We start from the raw sequence: 13,659 nt of genomic DNA, 5'->3' as shown, positions 1-13,659 counted from the left end.
TCATGTCTTATTTTAAATCCCTGTTTTCACTTCGAACATTTGCACTCTTGTCTTGAAGTGCCCCTACTTGGAGAAAAGACAGTTACAGTTAACTCGAGCCGGACTCTCAATAATTTATACATTTCTATCAGGTCGCCTTTCAAACTCCAGTGCTCGAGTGAAAGTAGTCTCAGCCGATCCAGCCTTTCATTATAACACAAACCTTCCCCACTCGCCATACGCTGATATACCTGTTCTAAACCTACTCCAGCTGAATAATTTCCTTGCTATTACTAGGCGACAAGAACTGGACACAGTTTTCCAGAAGAGGCATCACCCAATGTCCCATTCAACTTCAACATAACGTACCAACTCCTACGCTCAAAGGACTGAGCAACGAAGGCAAAATGACATATTTTTTTAACGATTCTGTCTATATATGAATCAAATTAAAATGAATTATGTACTTGCATTCCTGGCCTCCGTGTTCCACAACACGATGCAATGCCCGATCAATAATTGTATAAGCGCTACTAATATTTGATGTGGCAAAATGCAAAACCTTCCATTTATCCAGATTGAACTTCATGTGACATTTTCAGCCCAAAGACGCAATGGATTAAGATCCTTCTGGAACCTTGGATCACCTTCTTTAGAGTCTCCAATTCTGCTCTCCTTTGCAAGCTTATGAACCATGGCTTCTATGAGTTCTATTGTTTTCTCATACAGGTCAACGATTTTTAATTATTTGTCGTGGCCATCATTTAGCTGTTTGCAAATCAGCTAACAATTAGTCATGTCGTTAACCATGAGGAAGAAAGCCATAGACTGCAGGGAGATTGGAAACAATTGGCAAGAAAATGTGCTGAAAGGAATTCAATCCAGTGAAGTGGGTGATAATGAATTTGGGGAGGATCAATGATAAATGTGTGAATACTGAGAGGTTTAAAGTAATAAAAGAGAAATTGGAGTATGTTTGAATGTTTGAAGGAGATTGGACAAGGGATCAAGTGGTCTCGAGGGGTTGGAGGTTATTTCTGTTCTTGACCGCATGTGGGAATATAAGAGCAGGGAAACGATGTTGGAACTTTAGCAATGGCCTATTCAAGATCAATGGACAGTGGATTCAGATGGACGGAAGTGCGTACTGCAGGTGCTGGAAATCAGAATCAAGATTAGAGTGGTGCTGAAGAAGCACGGCAGGTCAGGCAGCATCCGAGTTGCAGAAAAAAAAGAACGTTTCGGCAAACGCCCTTCATCAGGAAAAAAGTTGGGAGCCTCGTGGGTGGAGCGATAAACGGGAGGACTGGGTCTGGGAAGAATTTAGCTGAGAGTGCAAGAGGTGGATAGAGATGGGGTTAAAGGTGATAGGTCGGAGAAGAGGGTGGAGCGGATGGGTGGAAAGGAAGATAGACAATGGGACAGGTCAGTAGGATGGTGGCAAGTTAGAAAGTTGGAACTCGGATAAGGTGGCCGTGGGGAGATGAGGAAACTGGTGAAGACCACGTTGATGCCCTGGGGTTGAGGGTCCCGAGGTGGAAGATCTGGCGTCTGGTGGTGAGGGAATGGTGGTGGAGGATACCCAGGAACTGAATGTCCTTAGGAGAGCCGGGGACGTGGTAATTGAGGTTTTTGGTCATGAGGCGTTGGAGTTGAATGTTGCGGGTTCCCTGGAAATGTTCTCTGAAGCGCTCTCCGAGAATGTGTCTGTTGGCCCCAATGTAGAGGAGACCGCATCGCGAGCAACAGATGCAATAAATGACATGTGTGGAAGTGCACACGGACATTTGATGGATGTGGAAGGCTCATTGGAGCCTTGGAAGAATGTGAGAGGGAAGATGAGGGTGCAGGTTTTGCAATTCCAGGCGTGGCATGGTAAGGTGCCGTGAGGGGAGGGTGGGTTTTTGGAGGGCGTGGACTTGACGAGATAGTCGTGGAGGAAACAGTCTTTGTGAAAAGTGGATAGGGGTGGGGAGGGAAATATAAATTTCCCTGTCACTGCAGGAATTGCAAAACCTGCACCCACATCTACCTCCTCACCTCTGACCAAGGCTCAAAATGGAGGATTCCACATCCATCAAAGTTTCTCCTGCACTTCCACACATGCCATTTCTTGTATACTTCCCGCCCGATGCGTTCTCCTCTAAGTTGGAGAGAGGAGATGTATTCTCAAACAACATTTCTGAGAATATTTCCAGGATACCCGCAAGAATCAACCCCAGTGTCCCCATGGCCAAACATTTCAACTCCTCCTCCCACTCTCCCGAGGACATGCAGGTCCTGGGCCTCCTGTATCGCCACTGCCTCACGACCCGACGCCTGGAGGAAGAAAACCTCATCATCTGCCTCGGGACCTTTCAACCCCATGGCATCAATTTGGACTTCACCCGTTGCCTCATTTCCCCTCCCCCTACCTTACCCCAGTTCCCAACTTCCAGCTCAACACCGTCTGCCTGACTTGTCCCACCTGTGCGTCTTCATTCCCACCTATCCACTCCACCTACTTCTCTGACATACCATGTTCACCCCCCCCCGCGCCTGCATCCACTTACAGCACTCTCAGCTACCTTCTCCCCAGCCCCACCCCCTTCCCATTTATCTCTCCATCCCAGGTGCTCCTAGTCTCATTCCTGATGAAGGGCTTTTGTCTGAAACGTCCATTTTTCCTGCTCCTCAGATGTTGCCGGACCTGCTGTACTTCTCCAACACCACTCTAATCTTGAGGGGAGTCAGTTAATTGAGAGGATTTTCAGATATTTTCTATTGTTGACCACAGGCTGTTGATGATAGCAGAACTTTAGCAACCACCAGTTTAGGGAACCGCTAAAGGACTGAGCACAAGTCTGGTCACGGCATAAATCAACATTTTTATTAAAATTGTAAGATAAAAGATGGAAGGCTGAAGTATGCAACTTTGCCCATCAAGACCGTCTCACCAATGAGTTTCTCACTGATTCCTTTTCAAGTCAGGGTGCTATGGGCCTTGAAGGGTAACTTGAAAATGGTTGCGTTTTGTTGCATCTTCCAAAATTGTCCTTATAGTCATTACAGCTGTTGAGCTTTGAAGGTTGTCAAAAATGCCCGAATGACTTACTGCAGTGCATCTTATAGTTGGTGCACTCTGCTGCAATTGCGCCTTAACGGTGAAGGGAATGAATATTGCAGGTTTTGAAGAGGGTACACTCAAGTGACTGCATTGTCGTGGACGGTGTCAAGTTCCTTAAGTGTTATTGAAGTTACACCCATCTAGGCAAATGGAGAGAGTTATATTTCACGTCTCATTTGTGCCTTGCAAATGATGTAGGATTCACGGAACAATGAGTTGAGTTTATAATCAAAAAATGTCACAAGAACATGTTATTGTTGTCAAAGTGTTTATGTAGCCAGTTTCTATAAGCTTTTACCCCAAAATAATAGCTCTATGGACGATTACACAGGGTAATTTGTTTACAGTAAAGTGATTGAATGTCAATGAGATATGATTAGATTCTCATTTGTCAGAGTGATCATTACTCTATTTCATCCTTGTGTGGACCAATCTGATTCCAGTCCCTTTCTGATTTCAAGATCCAATTCCCGTCTGTGCTTGAAATTTCAACCGTTTTTTCGCATAAATGTCTCCACCTGCCTTAATAACATGTAAGGACGCTAAAGGGGAGAGCAGAGATTAATGAACATGTTAACACTGGAGAAAATGGAGCTTCGTGGAATGATTGGTTAGGCTGGGATTATTCTCCTGGAAACAAAGGAGATGGAGGGGAGCTCTATAATCACATAATAACATTTATAAACGTTCAATATTCATGGGGTCTTGACAGGGTAGTTACGGGCAGGTGGTTCACCCTCTGGTATGAGGAGAGTACCAGAGGACATGAACTCAGAATTAGATATTGCCTATTTAATTCAGAAATGAGGAGTAATTTCTTTGCACAGGGGCCAGTGGATCGGTGGAACTCCTTGCCGAACTTGTTGTTGAGGCTGAGTTGTTCTGTATTTTCAAACTGTGCCAGACAGATAATTAACCAGAAAGGCGATGAAGCTTTGTCGAGGCAATGCTGGAGAATGGAATTGAGGATTATCAGATCAGCCATGAGTTCGTTGAATGGTGGACCAGAATCGATGGGCTGAATGGCCGCCTTCCAATCCTACATCATTTGGTCGAACGCCGTATTTTATTGATACCTTTTCAATTCTGAGGGGATGGGATGAAGTGATAGAAAAGGTTTCTCAAACTGATCAGACAGATCAGGATCTAGGCTCATAAGGTCATGAACAGGAAATGTGCTGGGGCCTGGGCACCCCGCAGATGGGTATGTGCAGATGTTGTGATTGCTAAAGAAAATTGGCGGATCTAATATTTTTGCCAACTTGGTGATCACGCTGGATGATGGATCGCGGTTTGATTCACACAGCAAAAGGTTGTGAAAGAATGAAAGATTCGTTTCATTGGAAAAGTTTTCTGCGGTTCCAATTCAATTGACTGTTTAAAATACTGATCACAACTTTGTGTGGTGTGACATTAAAATTTACAATCCCACTGGATCAACCATTGCACCCGATCTCTCCTTATTTGTTTCAGTTTCATTCGATGTAAATTCATAGAAAGTCAAGATGGGATGAAAGGAGAAAAGAAACGTTTGCACTCCTTTTCATTATCCCAATGTAACTAACAACAGAAACAAATTGCTTAATTACAACTTTGATGTGGTATCGATTTATCATCAATCTCCGGTTCAATGAAGGGCAAGAGCAAGATTCTCCATCCAATGTATCCTAAAGATGCGAGGCACAAAGGGAAACAACAGCTGCGTTTCATAGAAGTAACAGCCAGAGTAGGATTCAAATCCACACCAGCACAATGGAAGAGCAACCCGCCGCCTGAACCCCTGGGAGACTTCAGCCCATTGCAAAGGGGCTCACATGTGACCCCATCAAGATCACATATGGTGCACCGAGGGGATAAGCAATTCCCTGAGTGGAATCGAATCCACACCATTATGTTTCTGCTTTCAGCAGAATAATAATACCAGCAAAATCCAAGGAATTGACCACGTCCTTGGAAGGAATACCTTGTCCTTGATTTATTTCGAGTCGGAACTGTCTCAGAATGACCCAGCAAACATGACATTACCGTCACATTCACACGCACATTTAGGCTTGATGCATAATTTCTTCAGACAGTTTCTCTCTCACGTGAAGAAGTATATACGGAGAGAGAAGTGAAGGTGATGTTTTAGCTCGATGGTATTTCTCATATGGCTGATCCTGAACTGGGTAAAATTCCCGGAAATGCAGTTTTCATCGTTTCAATTTATTAATTTTGCTGCACCTTCACTCTGTTCATTCCAATGATCGGAAGTGAATTGGATTTATATGATTGGAACGCTCAATGTTGTGTTCAATTTTGCTCCGAATTTATTTCAGCTTCAAGAAAATACTGATGAGAAAAACAGAAGGTTGAACTACAAAACAAGATGCCAGTTTTGATGCTCAGTTACTTTGGCAGATTTCAGTGGGTATCAAATGAACCCAATATCATGGCGATCGTCCTCCCATCTTTAAGGCATGGGATTAAAGCAGGAAATCGGTCTCCAAGAGACGGGTCACTTCCTATTCATTATGGAATAGCTTTCCTTGACAATATACAAAATCTGCTCAGTTCCATTTATAATGCTTCATTGGAATATTAATATAAATCTTTCAAAATTCTGAGGTTTTTTTGCTGAATCTTACTCAGCTGCATTCGTTTCCGATATTTCTTTGCATCTGAAGTCGTCCAAATTTGATATTGTTTCCTCGCACCTTCTCCCCGCCCCCCCCCCCGATACCCCACTTTTGCACTTTTATCTGGCCGCAGGCTGTGTCTCTCCTAGTGAAACGCACTGTTTCTGTGTCTCTAAATGTGCCTTTCCAAATATTTTGGAAACGGATTGTCTGAGTGACAGAAATTCTACTCCTATTATTTCTTTGCCCTACATCGATGGTTTTGAAATCTTGACTTTCAGAAATTTATGAACTTGAAAGAGTGAATTTGCCATATATTTACTCTCTCCAAACCTCATATACTCTGGAAAACTTCCATTCGGTTTTCCTTGGTTTAGTTTCAAATTTTCCAAAACACAAATAAATAAAACTCCATCCCCACTAAACGCCATCAGCATCGTCGCTAATGGCTTCGCATCCCAGTAAACGCTGGCAGTGTCCTCTCTGATAGAATCACAGATTCCCTACAATGCAGAAAGTACAGTTCAGACAATCGAGTCTGTAGGGAGACTCTGAACAGCAACTCAACCAGACCGAGCTCCCGTCTCTATCCCCGCAGGCCTCTGGCTTGTGATTTCAAATAAACCTGGTGGAATAAAACCTGGCAACGTGGGACTGCTGACCTTATCACTGCGTTACCCATGGCTAATTCACTTAACTTACTGAATTCACTCTCTGGACACATCAGCGCAGTTTAACATGACCAATCTACCAAACCTACAGTCTTAACAGCAGTGCGAACCACTGAGCAAATGTAGCATCACATTGAACACTATGTTTATCATGTGTAATGGCTTTACACACTGGCAACTCCACCGAGTGAAAGCAAGCTGCGCCCACCAACCCGAAATCAATGCATCCAAACGCGTTTCTACGCTGTACAACCTCAGTAGTTCTGCTGGAAATGTTTCTGCACTAAGATCTGAATGGGTTTACTCTGTTTTCTTCCTCAGATTCCCGATTTAAATAAACATATCAGTCAGAAAACAACTCTATATAATGGTTTTCATTGCAAGACAAACACACTGTGCGGTTTGCTGAAGTTACGTGTTTGCACTTTCACTGACATTCTTTCTTCCCAGGAGCTGCAGTCCTTCCCCAGCTGATTCAGACATCACTGTCCTTCCTGTGACACATGTCCCTTCGAGAATGGAAGGCCAGGCATAAATAAACTTCACTGGGAACAGAGCGACAGGTTTAAAACCTTTACGATGCCCCCAGCGGAGAATTGAGCCCAGTGACAGGCGGGTACACTAACCACGATACTGTGGAGGACAACAACATCGAAGGAGACCCTTCAGCCTGTTGTGGCCGCACTTGTCAAACACAACTGCTTAACGACCTGAATCAAGTTTTCCATCGTTTCGCCCATAATCTTACATGTTTTGGCATCATAAATTCACATCTGAATTTTTTTAAAGGTTAGAATGATTTCCGCCTCTCTGACCCTTTCCGCAAATGTACCCAAACCTTTCTGCCTTTTCCCGAAATCTCTTGGCCCCAGTGTTCGGTCTCTCCATCAATAAGAAACGCTTCTTTCAGTCTATCCTATCCATATCCCTCAGTATTTAGTACATCTCAGTCATGTTTTCTCCCATCTCCTCTGCTCGGCGACAAACAACCCCAGTCTGTCCAATCTCTCCTCACAACTGAAACTCTTCAGCCCAGACAATATCCCAGTGAATCTCTACTGCAACGTTCCCAGTGCGATCACATCCATGCAGTCCTCTGAATTACAGAACTGCACACAGTAATCTAGCTAGGGCCAAATGAACATTTTTTTTTCTATTCTGTTACAGTATGAGGGCGTCGCTGACTCGGCAGTATTGATTGCTATCCCTAATTGCACAGCGGGTAGTTGAGACTCAACCATATTGTAGTGAGTCTGGAGTCACATGGAGGCCCGAGCAGGTAAGAATGGCAGTTTCATTCCTTAAATGACGTCAGATGGTTTTGTTGTTTTTCAACAATTGAACATGGATATATAGGAGTTATTAGATTCGTAATTCCAGATATTTATTGTATCCCAGTTCTACCACCGAGCATGGTCGGAGTCAAACCCAGGTCCCTGGTGTCTGAATTAACAGTTCAGTGTTCAGTGGTAATAGCGCTCGGCCATTGCAGAAAAGTAGTGAAACTGATCTTGTCCAATTAAGTCGCTTTTCCCCGATACTGTTCTGTGCCATTTTCCTGAGCTTGACCCCACCCCCCAAATAATATCTGGTCCATATCAGTAAAAGCTGCTACATGAGTATTGATCACAGAACAGTGGTAACCAAATGGATCAATGGTCTGCAGGTCCCGATGGTGGGGTTGGGGCACGTTCACCCAGCAACAGTGACCCCAGCCACACAGACTGATCGATATCAATGGGAGAGTCTGTGTTAGATTCTGCAATGTCTTAGTGAAATAGTAAATGACTCCGCAAACACATGATGAAAGAGCAGCGCTCCGAAAGCTCGTGCTTCATTTAAACTTGTAAGACCATAACCTGGTGTTGGGTCATTTTTAACTTTGTACTCCATAGTCCAACACCGACATCTCCAAATTAATGAAAAGGCGGTATGGGATGGAAAGTTCGGTTAGTGATCGTAGGAGGGAAGAAATCTCTGAGAACAGGTGAATTTGAATTCTGACATATGAAACACAGAGATGTGAGCGAGCAGAGTTTGAAGGGAAAAAAATCACCTTGGAGAAAATCAAAACTTTAAAACAACTGATTCCTTTGTGTTTCACAAAAGACTGGGACACATAGAGCAATTACGGCCGTGACTCGGATTCGAACCGAGGTTGCTGCGGCCAAAACGCAGAGTACTGATCACTATACGGTCACAGAAACCCACAGACAAACGCACCAAGCCCCTGCAATAAGTACAGTATCATAAGGAATGTTAGGCGGAGCACCAAATACACAATATCAGTGTTTAGCGAACAGTGGCAGATATGTGGGAACTCAGAATGGGCTGACCGTTGAACATCAGTTCCCCCAGTGGCTGTTGTTATTCCATCATTAATGTGTTGAGGGCTGAGATAAATAGATTTCTCCAAAACATCAAAGACTCCGGGGACAGTGCAGCTTTTGTTACCTGCACATCCACAAATATCACTTAGATTAGTTTAGACTTACAGTGTGAAAACAGGCCCTTCGGCCCAACAAGTCCACACCGACCCGCCACCCACCCATTCCCCTCTTACCTAACACTACGGGCAATTCAGCATGACCAATTCACCTGACCCTGCACATCTTTTGGACTGTGGGAGGAAACCAGAGCAAACCCACGCAGACACGAGGAAAACGTGCAAACTCCACACAGACAATCGCCTGAGGCGGGAACTGAACCCGGGTCTCTGACGCTGTGAGGCAGCAGTGCGAACCACTGTGCCACCGTGCCACCGTGCCGCCCCGTTGTATTGTATCCGTTGCTCCCGCTGCAGTCGCCTGTACATTGGGGAGACTGGGCGCCTCCTAGCAGAGTGCTTTAGGGAACATCTCTGGGAAACCCACACCAATTAACCACACCGCCCCGTGGCCCAACATTTCAACTCTCCCTCCCACTCTGCCGAAGACATGGAGTTCCTTGGCCTCCTTCACCACCGCTCACTCACCACCAGACACCTGGAGGAACACTTCTGCCTCAGAACACTTCAACCCCAGGGCATCAATGTGGACTTCAACAGTTTCCTCATTTCCCCTTCCCCCACCTCACCCCATTTCCAAACTTCCAGCTCAGCAGTGTCCTCATGACTTGTCCTGACTTGTCCTACCTGCCTATCATCTATTCCACCTATCCATTCCACCCTCCCCCCGCCCCCGACCTATCACCTTCATCCCCTCCCCCACTTAACTATTGTACTCTATGCTACTTTCTCTCCACCCCCACCCTCCTCTCACTTATCTCTCCACCCTTCAGGCTCTCTGCCTGTATTCTTGATGACGAGCTTTTGCCCGAAACGTCGATTTTACTGCACCTCGGATGCTGCCTGAACTGTTGTGCTCTTCCAGCACCACTAATCCAGAATCTGGTTTCCAGCATCTACAGTCATTGTTGTTACCAAGCTTTTGTTGAAATGTATATTTCAATAGCAATGCAGTTTAACATCGGTTACTTCACGAGTTTCCCCACACAAGGCAGTAACCACTGCTGCCACATGGTCCCTGTTCCTCGCCCCAGAATCAGAGGATCTGAGTGGCGCAGTCGCGAATAACCAACTTGAAATCAAGATGGGAATGAAGTTGCAGAGATACTCGATGGCTCAAGTGACTCAACCGGAGAATGCACGGTGTTTCTATGATGTTTAGAGTCGCAAGCAATTCCGAGGTTGGGAGTCCTTCTGGTCAAAGGCGGGGCAGAAGGGAAAATTTGTTCCCGTTTATAATAACAGCAATCTACGGTGCATCTTGCTGAGACAGCTGAGTGCCACAACTGAAGCGTGGGCAGCTGGTTTGAAGTTTAATTTTGCTTCACTATCACCCAGTTCCCTGGAATGAATTGCTTTCACCATCTTTATTTCCAATTGTTTAATATCTCCCAGCAGTCTGCGGCTTTCTTCCTCATGGTTAATTGCATGACGAACTGTTGTATGATCTGCACACTGCTAAATCACGGCAACTACAAGTAAATATGAATCATTGATCTATATGAGAAAACAGTGGAACTCACTGCAGGCATGCTTCGGAGGTTTGCAGGCGATACCAGTATTGTAGACAGTGAGGAAGATTATCAAAGTTTCAAAAGGATCTTAATCCAATGATTCATTGTACTGAAAAATGTAACATGGAGTTCAATCTGGATAAATGGAAGGTATTGCATTTTGGTCCAACAAAAAGAGTATGGCTTTGCGTATGTTGGAGAGCACGGAAGTTCGGTGTGCAGGTACATAATTCCTTGTAATTTGCATTACCAACAGACAAGATGGTTCAAAGGCATTTAACCTACTTCCCTTCATTGCTCTGTCCTTTGTGTACAGCAGTTGGGAAGTTATGTTGAAGTTTTGCAGGACATTGATGCGGGCTCTTCTGGAATATTATGTCCAGTTCTGGTCGCCCAGTTGTGGGAATGATATTTTTCAGCTTGAATAGGTTCACAAAAGGTGTGCACGCTTGTTGCCAGTGGAAGTTTTGAGTTATAATGAAAGGCTGGATAGGTTGAGACTATTTTCAGATTCGAGATTAGGGTGCTGGAAAACCACATCAGGTAAGGCAGCATCCGAGTAGCAGGAGAATTATTTTTTCACACAAGTGTCGTTCATCAGGCTCTTCCCCGAAACGTCGATTCTCCTGCTCCTCAAATGCTGCCTGATCTGCTGTGCTTTCCCAGCACAACACTCTCGACTCTGATCTCCCATCTGCAGTTCTCACTTTCTCCCAGTTGAGACTGTTTTCACTCCAGGTTAGGGGTTTGAACGGCGACCTGACAGAAGTTTATGAATTATTGAGAGACAAGTTTTGAGTTAACGATAGCGGTCTTTTCCCAGGAGGGGAATTTCAAGACGAGAGGGCATATGTTTAAGATGAAAAGAGAGATTTAAAAAAAAAAGACATGTGCGGCATTTTTAAAGGGAATGTGTTTTACGTGTGTAATTAACTTGCCGAGGAAGTGATGGATGAGGGTATGTTTGCAACATTTAATGGACAATTTAATTCCAAACATGAATGGGAAATTCGGATTGTTAAAATAAATTTATTCATGCCTAGTACGTCAGTTATTTCCCAGAGGGCACTTAAGAGTCAACCACGGTATTATCCACCTGGAGTCTCCTGTGGGACAGAGCAGATGAATATGACAGTTTGCATCCCGAACTGGCATGAGTGAATCAGATGGGATTTTCCACACAACTGATTCAGGGCATCACGAGACTCTTCAATTCCAGGTGCTTATTGAACTCAAACTCCACCATCTGTCATGCCAGGACCTGAACTCATTGTCCCCAAAATATTACCTGGGTTTTGGATTAACAACACAGTAATAAAACTACAAGGGCATTATAACCACTCAGCGGGTACAGGAGGAGGCAGATGGGAATGGGTTAGTTTGGCAGTATGTTCAGCATGGATCGGTTGGACTGACAGGCCTGTTTTCATGTTGTATGAGTCTGATTGACGCTCTGGAGCAGGCGGCTGGTTGGGATTAAATGCGCATTGACATCATAATCGAACACCTGATGGGATATGTAATCCTGTTGGAGTCTCCGGAGGTTGTTTTGCTCAGTGATCCCTTCCCAAACACGGGACTGGTGAACGGCCTCTCCCCAGTGTTACTGGTTAAATGAGATTCCATTTCTGTGGTTAATTGAATCGCTTCCAGCAGTTCCCACATTGCCTTGCTTTCTCTGTGGTATCAGTGTCCTTTTTACAACCCAGGGTGAACGATCCTTTCAACTTGTGTCCACACAGATACAAATCCTGTTTTCCATATTGTTAATGTTTTTGTTAATCTTCCTCATTCACCCACAGGGTGTGATTATCACTGGTTAGGACAACATTTATTCTTCGCCCCTTGTTTGTTGCTGTCTGGCTCCACCACAAACCCGGGTGCGATCCCAGCATCGGGTGTCTGTCTGTGGGCAGTCTGCACATTCTCTGTGTGTTTGCGTTTTTATTTCTCCCTCTGACCAAAGATGTGCCAGTTACAGGGATCAACAATGGGAAATGCAGGCTTATGTGACAGGGAATACCGTGGGGTCTGGTGGGATGCGCTTTGGATGGACCGTGTGGACTGGAAGGGCCGATTAGACTGCTTCCCCACGCGGTGGAGATTCTTGAATTAAGGGTCAGCTCATGTTTTTCTGCTCCTGGAGTCTCTCGTAGGCAGGACTGGGTGAAGATGGTTCAATCCCCTGCATAAGGGACGTGAATGAATAGGATTGCAGGAAATTAAAGTCATGATCTCTGTTCCTGAGGTCAGGCTTGTATTTCATGTTTTAATCATCGTACGTAAACATCACCGTTTCCGTGTCCCAACCCCCAAATATGACTAGTTTAAAATATCACCCCAAAACCACCTTCTCCTGGTTGAAGTCTTGACTGTGTGGAAGAAACTGATACTGAGCTGATGCGAGCAAATGTAGCTGCCACCGCCAGTGTCGGAAACACAGATCCAAACAGAAAAATCAGTTTTAAACCCATCACTACAAAGTTAAGGTCTCAACACGCTCCACCTGTGCCACTCAGCTGTCTTAAAAAGATGCGCCAGAAATCGCTATGATAGTATCAACGGGGACAACCATTCCCTTGAGTGGGAGCACACTCAACCGAGGAATTTCTTGCACCTCTTTCCCATCACAGAAGGACAGGATGCACACCTATTGCATCACTGGAGCCAGAGAGTAACTCCGCGCACACATTCCCACCCCCATTTTTGGTTGGATATGGGCGGCTGTGCCAATGTTAAGCTAAAATGCTATTGAAGCATACTTTTCGACAATATCCTGTACTGTCCCCCGAGTCTTTAATGTTTTGTCGAAATCGATCAATCTCATCCACATTCAGGCCAGACCAAGTCAGGATAGCAAATTCCATCTCGAAATAACATCATTGGAAATTTTTTTTCAACAATTGTCAATGGATATATAATAGTCATTAGATTCTTCCTTGCCATACCTGACCCGGTCCAAATCAACTCACTAAACATGTCGCCCAATTTCTAAGCATCCGTATCCCTCTGCTTCTCACTTACTCATGCATCTGTCCAGGCGCACCTGAAATGAATCTACCATGTCTGCCTCTACTACCTCTGCTGGAAACGCATTCCAGCACCTACCACCCTCTGTGTAAAATACTTTCCATGTCTATCTCCCTTAAAAGTTTCACCTCTCATTGAATGCATGACCTCTCATTATTGAAGCCCTCATCTTGGGAAAAAGCTTATCTCTATCCATCCTGTCTGTACCCGTCATGATATTGTAGACCTCAATCAG

This window comes from Chiloscyllium punctatum, chromosome 16, assembly GCF_047496795.1.
Source record: "Chiloscyllium punctatum isolate Juve2018m chromosome 16, sChiPun1.3, whole genome shotgun sequence".
NCBI lineage: Eukaryota > Metazoa > Chordata > Chondrichthyes > Orectolobiformes > Hemiscylliidae > Chiloscyllium > Chiloscyllium punctatum.
This window is presented reverse-complemented; position numbering follows the sequence as displayed.